Source organism: Chiloscyllium punctatum, chromosome 11, assembly GCF_047496795.1.
Source record: "Chiloscyllium punctatum isolate Juve2018m chromosome 11, sChiPun1.3, whole genome shotgun sequence".
In the NCBI taxonomy this organism is placed as follows: Eukaryota; Metazoa; Chordata; class Chondrichthyes; order Orectolobiformes; family Hemiscylliidae; genus Chiloscyllium; species Chiloscyllium punctatum.
This window is the reverse complement of record NC_092749.1, coordinates 103,186,547-103,200,947: the sequence shown is the minus strand read 5'-3', so window position 1 is coordinate 103,200,947 and position 14,401 is coordinate 103,186,547.

Below are 14,401 nucleotides of genomic sequence, written 5' to 3'. Positions count from 1 at the left end.
ATTTGCACAAGTTCATTGCAGACAAAGTGCCCTTAAACAAAAAGGTTAGTGTGCTCATTGTTCCCGCTGAAATGTCAAGGTGACGAGCAACATTTGAACGTCCGAATGAGTGATGAAAGTGGAATCTATGTTCTTTATATACATGCGGCTCAGATGCTTTTCAATATGTCAGTTCAAAATGCAGGTCTTGCGTCGACATGTCATGTTGTTTCAGGCAGCAGTTTTAGACAATGATAAATACCTCGGAATCCAATCAACATAGCTGTAGGTGAACGTTCCACTGCTGTTGCTGCTGCACAGAAATACAGTCACAACGATACCTTTCCACAGCCAGTCCATGAACCTATTATGTAAGGAGAGCTGTTTTTTTCTTTCTATAAAAAGACTCAGAACGTACGATTGGAAGTGTGTCACGCTTACCGTTGTGTTCACCATGCCACCTCTGCATTGTGTCCACTGTCACTCAGTAAGTAACAGTCTTGCTGCTGAGTCAGAGTGCTAGTGGGTTCAGGCCTCATTCCAGAGATTCAAACAGAAAGATCTAGGCTGATGTTCCAGGGCAATATTGAAGGAGTGCGACACTGTCAGTAATGTTGCTTTTTGGACAGAAGGTTGAATGTAGGTCCTGTCTGTTCTCTAAAGTGCACATAATTGATTTTGTTGTATAATTCTGAAGAAAGGCAAGGGAGTCATCCCTGGTGCCCTGGCTAATATTCATTGCTCGATGATCAAATAGATTGACTGATCAGTCAGACATTAAGGCTTGTAAGACCATGCTCTCCAGAAATTAGCTGCTGCATTACGACAGTGACTGCATGTCCGAAGGATTTCATTATTATAAAGCTGCTGTTTGTAAAGGTGCTATAGAAATGCAATTTTTCCTTTTTCCTGAATATGAGAACCACTTTGAAATGTAGTCCATTGTTTCTTTATCCCTGTTCCATCATTCATTAGGATCACAGCTAAATGAATTGTCACTTTATCTCCAAACTCTATGACCCATATCACCTTTGACCCATATCACTTTTGATTCCCTTGTCAATTAAATATCTGCTGAGCTCAGCCTTGAATACATTCAATGACCCAACCTCCAGGTGCTCTTTGGTAAAGAGAATCGCAAATGCCAATGACCCTCTGGGAGAAAAGATTCTTCCTCATCTAGCTGCCCTTGCTGGTGAGCTCCACTTTGCTCTGGTATCAATTCATCATGGTAAAAACAATGACTGCAGATGCTGAAAATCAAATACTGGATTAGTGGTGCTGGAAGAGCACAGCAGTTCAGGCAGCATCCAACGAGCAGCGAAATCGACGTTTCGGGCAAAAGCCCTTCATCAGGAATAAAGGCTCTCCATGCTTCAGGCTCACTGCCTTTATTCCTGATGAAGGGCTTTTGCCCGAAACGTCGATTTCGCTGCTCGTTGGATGCTGCCTGAACTGCTGTGCTCTTCCAGCACCACTAATCCAGTATCAATTCATCATGCCTGGGATGCTATAAAATCATAGGACATAAGAGCAGAAGTAGCCATTTAGCCCATTAGGTCTGCTCCGTCATTCAGTGAGATAATCACTGATCTGATAATTGTCAATTCTACTTTTCTGCTTTTTCCCCAGAACCCTTTGACTTCTTTCTGATTAAAAGTCTGTCTATCTCAACCTTGAATATACTTAGTTTGATTTGATTTATTGCTGTCACATGTACCTAAGTGCAGTAAAAAGTTTTGTTTTGCAAGCAGTACAGACTGTTAATAACATACAAGGACACACAGATCAAAGGGTGCTTAGACAGAGTGAGGAATACATGGTTACAGCTGTACAGGAGATGCACAAAAGCAAAGCCAATAAGAAGTTAAAATTAGAGAGGTCCATTCAGCAGTCTAATCACAGCAGAGAAGAAGCTGTTCTTGAAAATGTTGGTCCGTGTATTCAAGCTCCCGTATCTTCTGCCTGATGGGAGAGGTTGGATGAGAGTATTACTGGAGTGGGAGGACTCTTTGATGATGTTGGTAGCCTTTCTGCAGCAACGTGAAATGTAGATGGAGGCTGTGGCTTCTGTGATGGTCTGGGCTGTGTTCATAACTTTCTGTAATGATGATTCGGAGATGCCGGTGTTGGACTGGGGTGTACAAAGTTAAAAATCACACAACACCTGGTTATAGTCCAACAGGTTTAATTGGAAGCACTAGCTTTCGGAGCGCCGCTCCTTCATCAGGTGGTTGTGGAGGACACAGTTGTAAGGCACAGAATTTATAGCAAAAGTTTACAGTGTGATGTAACTGAAATTATACATTGAAAAATACCTTGATTGTCTGTTGAGTCTTTCATCTGTTCGAATACCATGATAGTTTCACTTCTTTCATATGTAAATCACAAAACTTTTTTAAAAAAAGTTGCATTCTCAGGTTAACTGTAACAATTGGTGATAGCTAGACAATATGTTGAAGGTGTTAGCCCCCTGTGTTCTCTGACTGTACCATGACGTTTAGATTGATTCTAATCTAAAAAGTGAGATAACAGTTTTACATGAATCCATGTAGCTTTTGAGCAAAGTACAATGTAACTCAGCAAGTACAAATTCACCCCACAAACGTATATGTATATGTGTGCATGTGGGTCTTTGTGTGTGTGTGTGTGTGTGGGTTGGGAAGTTGTGAGTGTGAGAAAGAGTGTATATGTGTGTGTAGTGAGTGTAGAGTGTCTTAAGTGTGTGGGGGGTGCATGTGTGTGTGTGTTTGGGGTGGGGGGTTGTGAGTGTCTGTGAGAGAGAGTGTATATGATTGTGCGTGAGTGTAGAGTGGTCTAACCCATGAACCCCATGAACAGGGACCTTGGGTTCATGTCACACTACAGGGGACCACCATTACACTACACACACACAAACACTCCTACATACACACACACACACACACACAAAGACCCACATTCACACATATACATATATGTTTGTGGGGTGAATTTGTACTTGCAGAGTTACATCGTACTTTGCTCAAAAACTGCATGAATTCACGTAAAACTCACTTCTTAGATTAGAATCAATCTAAACATCATGGCACAAACAGAGAACACAAAGGGCTAACACCTTCAACATATTGTCTAACTAACACCCATTGTTACAGCTAACCCGAGAATGCAACTTTTTAAAAAAAGGTTTTGTGATTTACACATGAAAGAAGTGAAACTATCATGGTATTTGAACAGATGAAAGACTCAACAGACAACCAAGGTACTTTTCAATGTATAATTTCAGTTACATCACACTGTAAACTTTTGCTATAAATTCTGTGCCTTACAATTGTGTCCTCCACAACCACCTGATGAAGGAGCAGTGCTCCGAAAGCTAGTGCTTCCAATTAAACCTGTTGGACTATAACCAGGTGTTGTGTGATTTTTTTTTACTTTCTGTAATGAACCAGCCTCAGCAGCCCTCTGTGGTAAGGATCTCCCCTCTGACAGAAGAAATTCTTCCTCATCTCTGTCTTAAATGTCTGACCCCTCTTTCTGAGATTATTCCCTGTGGTTCTAGATTCTCCCACAAGGGGAAACAACATCCCTGCGTTGACCCTGTCAAGCCCACTTAATATCTTGTATCCTTCAGTCAGGTCACCTCTCAATTTTCTGTACTCCAATGAGTACAGGTCCAATTTACTCAACTTCTCTTCTTAAGACAGTCCCTCCATACCTGGTATCAACATAGTGAACCTTCTGTGAACTGCCTCCAGTACCAATATATTTTTACCTTAAGTCAGGGACACTAAATTGTTCACAGTCATCGAGCTGTGGTCTGACTAGTGCCTTCTGTAGTTTTAACAAAACCTCCTATTCTTATACTCTATTCCCTTTGAAATAAAAGTCAACATTCCATTTGCCTTCCTAATTACCTGCTGAAATTAGATGTTAGCTAATGCATCTAAACAAACCAGTTGAGCATTAAAGCATATTGAAATCCAAATCCATTCAAAACCTATATTCACACAGATGTACTCTTCACCTGACACAATTGTGTCGTGATCGGGCACATGACACCTTTCTTTCCTTCACTTGGGCAAATTTTATTGCCTGTGATACAAACCTCAATACCAAAGTTAGTTAAATCACGACAAATGGGGAACCAAATGCAAACCTTTTTCTTCCTAGTGGCCCAGTTCTGTCCAGGTCAGACTCAATGTCTCACAGTGCCAGGGACCCAGGTTCAATTCCAACCTTTGGCGACTGTCTGTGTGGAGTTTGCACGCTCTCCCTGTGGCCATGCTCTACTTTCCTCCCATAGTCCAAGGTGTGCGGCTCAGGTGGTTTGGCCGTGCTACCTGCCCATAGTGTCCGAGGATGTGCGCGCTAGAATGCAAGGATGGGGTGGGTTGTGTGGACTTAATGGGCCAAATGGCCCGTTTCTGCACTGTAGTGATCCTATGAAGGATATTTCAAAGATATCAAACAGTCTTTTTTTAACTAAATAGTCAACATTTGAACACATTTGTAAATTATACAGAAATCAAAGGAAATACCAGTAAGACATGGAAATTAGATTAGATTTTTTTTTTAGATTAGATTAGATTACTTACAGTGTGGAAACAGGCCCTCCGGCCCAACAAGTCCGCACCGCCCAGCCGAAGCGTAACCCACCCATACCCCTACATCTACATCTACCCCTTACCTAACACTACGGGCAATTTAGCATGGCCAATTCACCTGACCTGCACATCTTTGGAGTGTGGGAGGAAACCGGAGCACCCGGAGAAAACCCACGCAGACACGGGGAGAACGTGCAAACTCCACACAGTCAGTCGCCTGAGGCGGGAATTGAACCCGGGTCTCCGGCGCTGCGAGGCAGCAGTGCTAACCACTGTGCCACCGTGCCGCCCACTGGTAAATGACTGGTATTGTTTGGAAACGTTCTTGTTTTTTTTTGTAAACATATTTATTAGCAAATTTTTTAACTTTACAAACATATAAAATTATTGAAAAGTACAATCAATAACAAATATCAGAATAGTAAAAAGAAAAAAACACACAAATTACAATACAACTACTGTCTACTAACTACTAACCTACCCTATAATACAAACAAATCCTAACACTGTGCAAAGCAACACCAAAAAAAAAGAAAAGCAAAAAAAAAACACAAGTTCTTGTACATCTTAAAATGGAACTGCATTTGGCACCAGCACCACTCTTCCAGCAGGATGTGCCCAGGAGTCTTCACAGAATAAGAATGACTGACCAGTCAGTGTTGAAAATGGTAGGTAAAAACAATGACTGCAGATGCTGAAAACCAAATACTGGATTAGTGGTGCTGGAAGAGCACAGCAGTTCAGGCAGCATCCAACGAGCAGCGAAATCGACGTTCCTGATGAAGGGCATTTGCCCGAAATGTCGATTTCGCTGCTCGTTGGATGCTGCCTGAACTGCTGTGCTCTTCCAGCACCACTAATCCAGTAGTTGAAAATGGTAAACCAAGTCTCGGACTGATCATGATTCTTGTGCACTTCACGTGCATGAGGCAGAATACAGGAAAGAGATAGAGTGTTTGGTGGCGTGTTATAAAGACTCTCTCCCTTAACATGAGCAAAATGAAAGAATTGGCTAATGACTTCAGGAAGCAAGGTGCAGTGCACACTGCTGTCTACAGCAATGATGCTAAGGTGGAGATGATTGAGAGTGAGGAGTTCCCGGGAGTGATGATCACCAACAATCTCTCCTGGTCTACCTATATTGATGTGATGGTCATGAAAGCACATCAATGCCTCTACTTCCTCAGGAGGCTAAGGAAATTTGGCATATCTGTAAAGACTCCTATCAGTTTTAATAAATGTACTATAGAAAGCATTCTATGCAAATACATCCGGGTTCAGTATAGAAACTGCTCTGCCCAGGACAGGAAGAGCTTACAGAGTGTTGTGAACACAGCCCCGTCCATGACGCAAGCCAACCTTCCATCCATTGACTCCATCTATAGTTCTTACTGCCTTGGGAAGGCAGCCAACATCATCAAAGACCCCTCCCAATGTGATTATAATTTCTTCCACCCTCTTTCATTGGGCTGAAGACACAACTAAACATACATACCAACAGGCTCAAAAACATCTTCTTCCTCGCTGTTATTAGACTTCTGAATTGACCTCTCAAATTATAATGTGTTGTTGATCTCACTGTCTGTGCATCTTCTCTGCAGCCCTAACATTATATTCCTCACTCTGTTCTATTACTCTAATGCACTTTGAATGTTACTATCTGCTTGCACTGCACGCAAAATGAAAGTTTTCACTGTACCTAGGTACATGTGACAATAGTAAAACAAATCAAATCAAATGCAAAACAAGCCATTAAAAAGGAAGGTAGAGAACAGGCTCAACAGAAAGAGAGAGAAAACGTCCGTTCAGGAAAAAAAACAAAACAGTCACAGCAAAGAAAACAAGAAACTCCCAGAGAGAAACAGAGTTAAAGTGGGGTAGATCCTACTCTCTCATGATCATGTAAAAGATGAAGTTGTTGAAAATATAAACAGGAGAGTTGTAAACCAGGATGCTGTTTCAATATAGTATGCTCATGCTGTCACAGCACATTATCCCAGAGGGAGAGCAGCAGGCAGTCACAGCAGGGCCAAATTTATACTTGTCTAATCCATCAGTTTAGCACAATTTAGTACTTTTGTGTCTGAGCCAGAAGGCCTTAGGTTCAAGCCATTAATATTTTACAACACAGCTTAAGCTGATCCTTTCTTAGTGAGACAGTTGGTGATGCTGTCCTTCAGATGAGGTAGTAAACTGAGGTCTGATTCAGGTCAACATTTAAAGACCTCCTGAAGCTCCTTAAAGAAGAGTGAAGAGCTCCTTCTGTCAAAGTTTCGTCTGCATTGTCCCGATGTTAAAGTCAATTAACTCGTTGCTTGTATCATTGGCGTTTGAAGGTGCCTATTTCCAAAATGGTGGGCTGTATTTGTGATAATAATAAAGACAACACATTTATTTGATGGAGGTTTTCTTCGGATTGTCGGAGCCTTTTGATGATGCCTCCAGGTAGTACACGAGTCAAATTTGTTTTAGCTTCATGGCTAAAAGCATTACATAAACACAAATAGCAATTTGCAAAGCTACATTATCCCATGTAAGGGTGTCAGTGCAGGGGAGTTCAACAACCTTATCTGTTATCCAAGGTAAATCGGTTTTCAAGGGTTAGGTCCTAAATAGCTATCTTAACCAAAGCAAACATTAAACTGCATTGTTTGGGCCCTGATAGAATGTGAGATATTTAAAGTGCATTGAATGGAATGCAAAGCACTATCATGTGAAGAAGCATTAACATATTGAAGTCTGTAAGTGATGTGGTCTTGTGATCCATCCACAAAGGACATGTGAGCAGAAGAAACGAACTCCAGAGGGCAGAATGGATTCAAAGTGGCTCTCTTCACCAACAACACTCAGCCTCCCCAGTGTTCCTCATCCACCTCAAGTTAACTCCATATTAGCTTCAATTTGCTCATAATTCCACTGGCCCTGTTCTACCCCATACTGAGCATATTCTAACAGATGAAAGGCTTAACAGGCAATCAATATGTCAATGCATAATTTCAGTTACATCACACTGTAAATTTTTGCTATAAATTCTGTGTGTTAGGATTGAGCCCACCACTACCACCTGATGACGAAGCGATGCTCTGAAAGCTAGTGTGCTTCCAATTAAACCTGCTGGACTTTAACCTGGTGTTGTGTGATTTTTAATTTCATACTGAGCCCAGTATGCTTCTAATCAGTTCTGAGGAAGGGTCACTCAACCCCGAAAAATTAACTCTGATTACTCTCCACAGGTGCTGCCAGACTTGCTGAGATTTTTCAGCAATTTCTGTTTTTGTTTATAACTTGTTTTGGTCAGTGCTCACTGACCCTCAGCCATCCAGTGCATCAATTTTAGCATTAACACCCTCGGTTATAAATCCTTTCTCAGAAGAATCTCATCCATTTGATGTCTGCAATCTCCTTTAACCATTAAACAACCAGGAACCTCCATTCATCCTACTCCTGTCCGGTTGTGTATCCTTCCATTCCATCAATAGTGGCTAAGCAATCTTCCCCCTTGTTTTCTTCCTACATTTCCCACTTCCAATGTATCATATTGATAAATTAGATTTCCTACAGTATGGAAACAGGCCTTTCGTAGAGTAACCCAGCCAGACCCATTCCCCTACATTTACCTCTGACTAATGTACTTAACACTATGAGCAATTTACCATGGCCAATTCACATGACATGCACATCTTTAGATTGTGGAAGGAAACCAGAGCACCTGTAGGACACCCATGCAGACAAAGGGAGAATGTGCAAACTCCACACAGACAGTTGCCCAAGGCTGGAATTGAACCCGGGTTTCTGGTGCTGTGAGGCAGCAATGCTAACCACTGAGCCACCATGTCCACCATATCCTCAAAGATTAACTCTTCAACCACAATTTTGCTCACTTAATGTTTTGCTAATGTCATCCCGCTCAGTATTTTGGAATGCGCTTCTATCCTCTGTGACAAAATAGTCCTTAAACGCAGTGGCTATTCTAAAGAACACGATGTATAAGTTGAGTGTGAATCTTCCAGAATGATCAGAATCTAGAGTGGGAATCAGATGCACTGAATTGAAGGTTTCTAAGGGTTATTCATGACCCAGCCAAAATAACCAATGCACTGGGTCATCTGGTCTGAACATAAGTGAGGCAAAGACCAACGTTTCACCGCAAGATGATAATATAAAAGTCAAGACTGGAAGCATCAAGAAAAAGTCAATGGATAAGTTCAACTACCTTAAGTAGATGATAAACACCAAAATTATATCCAAGAGTTAAATCTAAATCTTACAACATTTAAAAAGCATCTGGATGGCTACATGAAAAGGAAGAGTTTAGAGGGATAGGGACCCTATCCCTCTAAACTGCTGGTAAATGGAACTAGATTAATGTAGAATATCTGATCAGCATGGATGAGTTGGACCAAAAGATTTGTTCCTGCGCTTACAACTCTGTGACTATAATACAGCCACTAGTGTGGAGTGTTTCACTACACAGAGGTGAGCAATTGATTCTGAAGAAAGAGGATGAAGCCTTTGAAAACATGTAGTGGGTGAGACTTAAAAGAAGGTGAATGGACAGAAAGATTAATGTGTGACTCCAATTAAGACTAATTGTTCAGGAATTGAATAGACTGGTAAGTAGGCCCGGGTGTCCTTGGAGAAGGAGCACGCGGTATCCACCAACACCCTGGAGTCGTTCAGGGAGAGGTGGGCGCCGCAGGGAGTGGAGTGCATTATTTCCCCCTCCAACTCTATTTTGATTTAGTCCCTACCCTCCCCATCACTGTTTTGCTCACACAGCATTGCCCTTTGGTTTGAAGGGCAGTGCTTGTCACTGGCCACTCGGGTGTTATTCATATCTTCCTGGTGGTGGAATTTGAATAAAGATTCGTGCACTAAAAAAAAATAGACTGGTAAGTACGGTGAAAGAGATAGAGATAGATTAGAACATAGAACAATACAGTGCAGAACAGGCCCTTCGGCCCTCGATGTTGTGCCGACCTGTAGACTATTCTCAGCTTGTCCCCCTACACTATCCCATCATCCTCCATGTGTTTATCCAAGGGTTGTTTAAATCTCCCTAATGTGGCTGAGTTGACTACATTAGCAGGTAGGGCATTCCACGCCCTTACCACTCTCTGAGTAAAGAACCTGCCTCTGACATCTGTCTTAAATCTATCACCCCTCAATTTGTAGTTATGCCCCCTCGTACAAGCTGACGTCACCATCCTAGGAAAAGGACTTTCACTGTCTATCCTATCTAATCCTCTGATTATCTTGTATGTCTTTATCAAATCTCCTCTTAGCCTTCTTCTTTCCAATGAGAACAGACCCAAGTCTCTCAGCCTTTCCTCATAAGACCTTCCCTCCAGACCAGGCAACATCCTGCTAAGTCTCCTCTGCACCTTTTACAATGCTTTCACATCCTGACCAGAACTGTACACAATATTCGAAGTGCGCCTGCACTAGCATTTTGTATAGTTGCAGCATGATATTGTGGCTCCAGAACTCAATCCCTCTACCAATGAAACCTAACACACAGTATGCCTTCTTAACAGCACTATCCAGCTGGGTGGCAACTTTCAGGGATCTATGTACATGGACTCCAAGATCCCTCTGCACATCCACACTACCAAGAATCTTTCCATTGACCCAGTACTCTGCCTTCCTGTTATTCTTCCCTCTTAGTCCAATTCTGTAGTTTATCCAAGTCCCTCTGCAACCTGTAACATTCTTTCAAGCTGTCCATTTCTCCACCGACTTTAGTGTCATCTGCAAATTTACTAATCCATCCACCTATGCCTGCATCTAAGTCATTTAAAAAAATACCAAACAGCATTGGTCCCAAAACAGATCCTTGTGGCACACCACTAGTAACCGGACTCCAGGCTGAATATTTTCCATCAACCACCACTCACTGCCTTCTTTCAGAAAGCCAGTTTCTAATACAAACTGCTAAATCACCCTGAATCCCATGGAGGAAGAACGCCTCATCTTCCCCCTCGGAACACATCAACCCCAGGGCATCAATGTGGACTTCAACAGTTTCCTCATTTCCCCTTCCCCCACCTCACCCTAGTTCTAAACTTCCAGCTCAGTAACTGTCCCCATAACTTGTCCGGACTTGTCCTACCTGCCTATCTTCTTTTCCACCTATCCACTCCACCCTCTCCTCCTTGACCTATCACCTTCATCCCCTCCCCCACTCACCCATTGTACTCTACGCTACTTTCTCCCCAGCCCCACCCTCCTCTAGCTTATCTCTCCACGCTTCAGGCTCACTGCCTTTATTCCTGATGAAGGGTTTTTGCCCGAAATGTTGATTTCAAAGCTACTTGGATGCTGCCTGAACTGCTGTGCTCTTCCAGCACCACTAATCCAGAATTTGGTTTCCAGCATCTGCAGTCATTGTTTTTACCTGATTTTCTCCAACAGCCTACCATGTGAAATCTGAAGTCCATGTATACCACATCAGCTGCCCTACAGCTTGGTCACCTTCTCAAAAAAACTCAGTGAGGTTTGTGAGACATGACTTGCCCTTGACGAAACCATGTTGACTATCTGAAATCAAATTGTTGCTTGCTAGATGATTATAAATCTTATCTCTTATAATCCTTTCCAAAACCTTTCCTACAACAGAAGTAGATTAGATTCCCTACAGTGTGGAAACTGGCCATTTGGTCCAACAAGTCCACACCGACACTCCAAAGAGTAACTCACCCAGACCCATTTCCCCCTGACTAATGCACCTAAAGCTATGGGCAATTTAGGATGGCCAATTCACCTGAGCTGTACATCACTGGACTATGGAGGAAAGCAGAGCACCCGGAGGAAACCCACGCAGACAGAGGGCGAACGTGCAAACTCCATGCAGACAGTCACCCGAGGCAGGAATTGAACCCGGGTCCCTGGCGCTATGTGGCAGCAGTGCTGAATTGAATTGAATTGAATTGAATTTATTGTCACGAGGCACAGTAAAAGCTTTATCTGGTGAGCAATACAGGCAGATCACAGAGTTAAGTAGCATAGGTAAGTAAATAATGGGTAAATAGCAGCAACAACAAAAACACAGGTGCAGGCGGATGTTAAGGGCTTGTGAGTCCATTCAGTATTCTAACAACAGTAGAGTAGAAACTGTTACGAAACTAGCTGGTGCATGTGTTCAGGCTTCTGTAGCTTCTCCCCAGTGGTAGAGGTTGTAGAAAACTTTGTCATGTGGGATGGATCTTTGAGAATGCTGGTGGCCTTTCCTTGACAATGGGCATCCTTCCTTGAGATGGATTCCATAGATGGGAAGTTGGCCTTTGTGATTGTCCAGGCCGATTTCACCACTCTCGCTAACTGTCTCCAACCTTGAATGGTACAGTTGCCATACCAGGTAGTGATACATCCAGACAGAATATTCTCGATGGCGCACCTATAAAAGTTGGTAAGTGTATTCACCGTGCTGCCAAATTTCCTTAGCTGCCTGAGGAAGAAGACATCTTGTTGGGCCTTTGTAAACAGTGCATCCCCATGAAGAGTCCAAGAAAGCTTGTTGTGGATGACCACTCCCAGGAGTTTGACATTCTCCACTCGTTCCACCTCTGTGCTGTAATGTGTAGTGGGCTTGAGTATAATTCCGCCAAAAGTCAATAATGTGTTCCTTGGTTTTGCTGACATTGAGAGCTACGTTGTTCTCAGTGCACCATTTTTCCAGGTCTTCCACCTCTCGTCTGTAGTCTGTTTTGTCGCCATCTGAGATTCGACCGATTATGGTGGTGTCATCAGAGAACTTGTAAGTGGCATTAGTCTGGTATTTGGTGACGGAGTCATGGGTATACGGTGAGAACAGTAAGGTTGAGTGTTAATGAGGATGAAATATTGTCTCCAATCTTCACTGATTGTGGCCTGTGGGTCAGGAACCTGAGGATCCAGTTGCAGAGTGTGGGGATTAGTCTGAGATCACTAAGTTAAGTAATCAGTCTCGAGGGGATAATAGTGCTAACCACAGAGCCACAGTACCACCCCAGGTACAGACATTGGAACGAAAGACCCAGCACCCTGACACTGGCAACAACTGAAGGAGAACTTGGAGATACAAACAGGGAAGGAAGAAGAAAAATTAGGTAGTGTATTACATTGAGATATGGAATGAGGGAAGTTTAGAGGAAGGTACAGTAGGGCTATACTGCCAATGAATGCCTATAGCTTATCCCCACCCAGACATGATCATCGTTGTAAATGGGAGAGAGCAGGGTGAGGCATTAATCTTCAGCTTGCTGTTCCAAATATCATTTGAAGTCTTTCTTTAAGCAAAGCAGATCAGAACTTCACAGCCCTGAAAATCAAAATGCCATTTATCTCAATTCCAGAAACCAAGTCCAAAAAATAATATTATACCAGAAATTTGCAACACACAGAACATTTTCTCTTTGGACTTGGAAGACTGGTAGGTCTTTGGCTTGAGGACTATTGACCTTTGAATCTGATTTCCTGTAAATCATTTGCCCACTGGAGGATTTTTTTTATCTCTTGAATGTCCTTCATGGAGGATGTGATTCCTGCCAATCCTAGTAGTTTATCCATTACCTGATCTATAGGACCTGTTAATTATCTGAATTCCATTCACTGGGTAAGGCTTCACCTCTCATATAGGAGTTGCCCATGTCATCATCTTACAAATATCCATCGTGAAAATGGCTGCAATGTTGAAACAAGTGCTTTCTTTCTTATAGTTTCATGAATATTCAGGGCAGGCTATTTTTCTTGACCATCTTCTGAATCTATGACTTTGGTCTGTTTCCACAAAGTTATATGCAGTTCATCTCCATACTTTTTATGCACATCTTTACTCCCTATCTACTGAAACATCTGTGTTGATGCAGGCAAGCTCTTTATTTGAACTTACTAAGTAGGTTGGACATCCTTATTCACCTTCTGTGGACGTCTTCCTCATGAACTAGACATTTTCCCATCCTCTATCATGATGCTTTCTCAATGTGATTGATCTTTGAAAGATCAAAGATAGAAAGATTGCTCTGGGAGTTGAGTTGTTTTATCATCCAGCAACAAGATGAAAGCTCCTGTCCCAATTTGTTCAGCTTTGCTATCTGAACAACTTCAGCTAAAGATCTGTCAATGAGTTCAAGTGGGTTGGACTGCTCATTCTTGTTCTCAGTACAGCCTCTTCTGTTAAACTTTGCTGACTTTTGTTTTATGAATTCTCTTTGGTGATGACTGGGATCAGAACATTTTCCACCAGTCTGATAAAGTCACACTCTTCCTTCCTTCTGTATGTCAAATCTCTTATACCAATATAAGTAATCTCAAAAGATTCCTTCTTCTTGGGTTCTGCCAGGAGTTATAGAGTCATAGAGTCATAGAGAAGGGAACACAGTGAAATCTTCGACCAGTTGCCAGGATTGTTCCCTTAATGCTGCAAGGATATGCATGTGTATAGCTGCTCTGATTACTGTGATAAGTACCAAATGCAGCTTTAAATTCCAAGTCATTGCCACACATGGACCTCAGAGACTTGCTCAGCCAGGAAGAAAATTACAGCATACACTGGCTGCTAGTTGGCTGACAATAATTTCTTTATTTATTCATCGGATGTGGACATTGCTGGCTGGGCCAGCATTTATTGCCCATCCCCAGTTGCCCTTGAGAAGGTGGTGGTGGGCTGCCTCCTTGAATTGCAGCAGTCTACATGCTGTAGGTTGACCTACAATGCTATCAAAGAGAGCATTCCAGGACTTGACCCAGCGGCAGTGAAGGAACGGTGATATATTTCCAAGTCAGGATGGTGAGTGGCTTGGAGGGGAACTTGAAGATGGTGATGTTCCCATATATCTGTTGCCCTTGTTCGTCTAGGT